This window comes from Xyrauchen texanus, chromosome 23 (assembly GCF_025860055.1).
Source record: "Xyrauchen texanus isolate HMW12.3.18 chromosome 23, RBS_HiC_50CHRs, whole genome shotgun sequence".
In the NCBI taxonomy this organism is placed as follows: Eukaryota; Metazoa; Chordata; class Actinopteri; order Cypriniformes; family Catostomidae; genus Xyrauchen; species Xyrauchen texanus.
Genome location: NC_068298.1, coordinates 6160795 through 6166794, shown reverse-complemented (window position 1 = coordinate 6166794; position 6000 = coordinate 6160795).

Sequence of the window (6000 nt, the reverse complement as noted above, 5' to 3'; positions counted from 1 at the left end):
GGAATGTTCTTGATGGGTTTTGTGAGATTTAAATTCTAGCCTGAGTTTGTGCCATCTTAAATGCATTAACTAATATATCTCAACTACTGCAGCTCACTTGTATGAGGATCAAGCACCATAGTTCATGATTTCAGATCCCTGGTAAAACCGTTCAAAAAGGAAATGAACAGACATGCACCTAGACGCTCTGCAGCAGATGAAAGAGGAAGCTGGGTGATGCATTGCAAGCGAAACCAGCGTGTTTTTCTTTTTTTTTTTTTTGTCTGTTTGTGGTATTGAAACTCCCCCAGCTCCAACTCCACTTTTTTGATTTTGCATTATATGCTGTAAAAACTGTACTATGTACAGTGGCCCCACAAATATTTATGGGTAAACTTAATGTATGAATATTGATATTTGATAACAAAATGTCAATGCCAATTTTTTCTAGCATTGTTTGTGTGCAGATGCCACATGATTTGATGTTTTGTTTTTCTAGTGCAAAGAAATTGAAAATACAAAATATGAAGTTTGTAATTTCAGTGCCTCTAGTGACACAAAACGCTAGTGATACATTGAACAGTTTCCCTCTGCCTTCCATTGGTCATACAAACAGTCCTGCTGCAAACTCAATAAAATAAGATGCAATTAAAGGTGTGTATTGTATATGTCATTGAATTGGGTAACATATCAAACCAGATAGTTCTGAGAAAAGTACCATAAAGTAAACAAAACGTTTAGTAGATTTTATAAAAACATTTGTTGCAGAATATATCCTTGCCTCACGCATTACATAACGGAGCAGCTGTTTGACATATTTCTTCAGTGAAAGCATTATTTCATTTGGTCACAGTGGAAACTGGGCAGCAGTATTCATGGAAAGAGGAAGTCTGGAGTCTCTGGTTCTCTGACCCAAAAGCCCCTCATGGTTTGGGGGAAGAATACTGACATCATCACTGCTCAAGAAAACGAGAAACACTCTTGAGCATGTGATTATAAAGTCACCAGTGCTCATGAATATATTTAAATGTATTTAAAACTTTAGTTACTGCAGTAGGTATTGAACTATCAATGAACAGAGATATTTCACAGCATTTATTTATCTTGCTTAATAATATTTATATATTTTTCATGTTCAGTCATATTGCATGAACTGTGGTCAGCATATAGAACTTGTTTTAATGCAAAAATAAATAATTAGAAATTAACTTTAAAGGAATAGTTCACCAAAAAAATTAAACTGTATATATATATATATATATATATATATATATATATATATATATATATATATATATATATATATATATATATATATTCAATCATCATTTTCTTTTTAGAAGATTTAGACCATATTTTTAGAAGAATATCTCAGCTCTGCAAGTGAATTGTGGCCAGAAATTTGAAGCTCAAATATGGACATATAGGCAGCATAAAAGTAATCCATAAGACTCCAGTGATTTATCCTTGTCTTCTGAAGCGATATGATAGGTGTGTGAGAAACAGATCAATATTTCAGTCCTTTTTAAAATAGTAATTCTCCTCCTCCCTGTAGGTGTTGATATGCAAATGGATGTGAATCGCCAAAAACAAAAGAAAAAGAATGTAAAAGTGAAAGTGGAGATTTACATTACAAAAGGGACTTAAATATTGATCGGTTTCTCACCCACACTTATATCACTTCTGACATCTTATGGATGTTATGACTTGTGTGGGACAGGAGGAGGCAGACGAGTGGTTAGGATCCAAGTGCGGTTTTATTGGATAAGAACAAAAAATAAACAAACTCAGGAACAAAGTAAAAGGTCCACGATGGGAAAAGGAAACTAAAGTACAGGCTGGAACACAGGAGGGGTGCAGAAGTGACTGGGCAACGCACATCCGCGGAGGGTAGGGTAAACCTGAAACGACAGAAGGGTAACCTCGGACGAACAGACAAACTGGCAGGGAACACAAACAGAGAGAGAGTCATAAACGACATAAGCGAAAACATGAAACGTCAACGCACGACAAAGGGAAGGGAAAACAGCGGGGTTTAAATAAAGAGACACGGTAATGACAAAATGACAGACAGGTGCGGACAATAACACGCAGACAGGGCCGGAAACGACGGGAAGAAGGGAAGTGTAGTTTTCACAGAGACAGTGAAACACGGGCGGAACAACAAGGAAGACATGACAGGGAGCGTGAACGGTAAAACAGAAAACACGGGGCGGACGACAAGGGAGCGTGACATGGAAAGTGACTAGTGACGGGTGAAACAGAAAACACAGGGCAGACGACACGAAACACGGTGCAGGTGAGCGAGACCGTGACAATGGATTACATTTATGCTCTCTTTATGTGCTTTTTGGACTTGAAAGTTCTGGCCACCATTCACTTGCATTGTATGGACTTATAGAGCTGAGATATTCTTCTGAAAATCTTAATTTGTGTTCAGCTGGAGAAAGAAAGTCATACACATCTGGGATGGCATAAGGGTGAGTAAATGATGAGAGAATTTTCATTTTTGTGTGAACTATCCCTTTAAGAAATATGAATAATTACTGTAAAATGATTGTTCACTGATAATATTAGTTAACTACATCAGTTAACATGAATTAATGAATACTATCTTATTATAAAGCTTTACCATGTTTTGCATAAAGACAATTTCATTTTAGTAACCAGTGCTCATAAATGTAATTAAAGAGGAAGCAATATATGTTCTTATATTGCTTATTTATAACTTTGTATTCATAGAGAATCAGGAAGTGCACATTTTATGCTGTTTTAGGTTCATAGTCTTGACACATTTATGGTCACAGTACAATATGAAATTCCAGATGTTTCCAAGTGTCATGGAATGCATTGTTTTCCGAGGGAAGACGGTATTCGTAGCAGCTAAATCTTTGTGTTCAGTTTGTTTCCTCCTTGAGGCACCCACAATGCTCGTCAATTGACTCTGAACTGAACTTTTTTGTCGAAAAGCAGTGTTGGTGAATGAATAAGGGCTGTGAAACAACACAACAGTTTTGACATCTCTGTTTCTTGCTGACAGCGTTTATGGCCTCTGCCCTCTTGAGCAGGATATGTGATCACAGCACGATTAAAGGCTCTTTGTCCAGCGAAAAAGAAACATGACACATGAGTTTGAAACAACACAGACAAGAAAACTCAGAATTAATGAAATAATGTGAAGTGACATTTGTGTTAGATTTGTACCATTGTAAAGGGTATTACAGTCTTGTTATTAACAGTGGCAAACAAACAAGCAAGATTATTGTGATTTATAAAGAATATTTAAGTGGTTCTTGCCTTTGCAAAACTTACTGCTGCAATGCTAGGGTGTGGTAAGTCCCTACAACAGTGTTAATATGCATTTGCTAATGTGTTCTTAGTAGTTATAGGCCTTTAACACAGTCCACGTGTCGTCACATCTGGCTGTGAATGTAGTGTAACCAAACATACGCCCATCGATCCATATATGGACGATCGCAGTTTTAAAAAAATATATTTTAGCCAACTTGGATGCGCGAGTGGACGCTTCCCAAATCCACACTGTAAAAAATAAAATAAAAATAAAACTGGCAGCTGTTGTTGCAAGAATAATTATGTGAAAAATACAGTAAAAATGTAAACAACTTAACAGAACATCCTGGATATTTTACGGTTGTAATATACATGACCACGAATGCACTAATAAAATATTCTGCTAAATTTACAGTAAAAAACAAACCATCATAAACTTGATATTAACCTTCTGAAACTGTAAAATTCTGCTTTTTACATCATAAGGTATATATTAATCACTGTATAAATACAGAAGAGCACATGATGATATGAAGTTCACCAATTGTGGCTCTTTCAGGAGCAATGACTAATAAACATTTAGAGACAGTGCTCAGTGTCACTCACACAAACACTAAACACCATCGGGGTAACACATGTGAAATTAAATTAATGCAGTAAACATTAAATAAACTACATTAAATGTAAAACAGAACACCCCAATGAACGTAACTGATATTAAAAATAAGAAGAAACATAAGTATTCCCATAAAATATAATTAAATATGATAGGTCATGCAGGGAATTGTGGGAACGATTGTTGTTTTTTACTGTAATTTTAACAATAATTTACTGTAAAAAGTACATGTACTCTCTTGTTAAACATAACGTACATTTTTACCATTAGTTATACAGGAAAATAACTTTTTACCTTAAAAAATATATAAAAAAATTGTTTTGTTGCAAAAACTACTGTACTGGACTTTTTACTGTATATATTACAGTTAATATACCTAAATTAATTAACATTTTATTTCCAGAGCATTTTTACAGTCTTTTATTATAAAAAATTACAGACGTTTTTTACAGTGCACTTTTATAACGATTAAACCAGTTAAATGGTAAAAGGTCTGCACTTATATAGCGCCTTTTTAACCTTAGCAGTATTCAAAGTGCTTTACACTGTGACTCATTCACCCATTCACACACACATTCATACACCAATGGTGGCAGAGCTGCTATGCAAGGTGCTACCCTGCCATTGGGAGCAACTTGGGGTTCAGTGTCTTGCCCAAGGACTCTTTGGCATGTTGAGTCGTATGGGCCAGGAATTGAACCACCAACCCTGTGAATAGTGGCCGACCCGCTCTACCACCTGAGCCACAGCCGTTACTTTCTGTAATCGGACTCTGGGATTGAAAGGTTTCTTTATTTGAACATTTTTAAATGGATCATCTTATGTAATACATGGAGATTATTTAAGCACATGAAAGCAATGTGATCGTTATCAATACTCTGTATAATCTTTACTAAGAATATATGTTTTTAGTGTGTGACTTATCGTGTACCTCTGTCTTGTTCTAATGCTCTTTCATGTGTTAAGGTACACTTGTTTGTACATATTCTTGCATTCTTATAATAAAAAACGTACTTATACTCTGTGAAGTGGTCCCTGCACACATACGTCCTGTTTAAAATAATAAAACAGCTTGACACATTTTTGTTTACTTCATCACCCCTTAGTATTTATTGTAAGGAGAGGTAGATCTGTTTAGATTAAGTATTTGAGATTAGTTGTACATAAAATAGTCTATAATAATTGTCCTGTCATTGAAACAGACTGCAGTGGAAGTTGTTTTACGCTACCAAGCGAAGCTTCCGCTCTGCGAATGCGAAAGTGTGATAAAAGTCTACTGCATTGCTAGTGGTTGCTGGGGCAGTAGCTGTTTCAGGTGGTTGCTATGTGTGTACTAGTTCAAGTTAACAGATCTCACCCCAAAGTCTGGTTAATTGTCACATACTGTACATTTAGCACACTGAGGTACTATAATAAATAGGCTACACCATAATAAGGTCACTACAACAAAACACAAATGAGAAAAACATTCCAATAATTATAATCCAATTCTAGTTAAAGGGATAGTTCACCCTAAATTGAAAATTCTCTCATCATTTACTAACACTCATGTCATCCCAGGTGTGCATGACTTTCTTTCACCTGTTGAACACAAACAAAGATTTTAGAAGAATAGTTCAGCTCTGTAGGTCCATACAATGCATGTGAATGGCTGCCAAAATTCTGAAGCTCCAAAATCCACATAAGGGCAACATAATAGTCTTCAGACAACTCTGGTGGTTGGTGATGTTCTGAAGTGATGTGATATGTGTGGGTGAGAAACAGATAGTCATTTTTCATTCACTTTCTCCATTTCTGTTTTCAGTGATTCACATTCTTTGTGCATATCACCCCCTACAGGGCAGGGAGAATGAACAAATGAAACAAAATGACTTAAATATCAATCTGTTTCTCAACCACACCTATCATAACATGTCTGAACACATGGATTTAACCACTGGAGTCATATGGATTACTTTTATGATGCTTTTATTTGTAGTTTGAAGCTTCAAAATGTTGGCACCCATTCACTTGCATTGTGTGGACCCACAGAGTTGAAATATTCTTCTAAAAATCTTTGTTTGTGTTCTGCAGAATAATGACAGTCATATATATCTGGGATGCCTGGAGGGTGG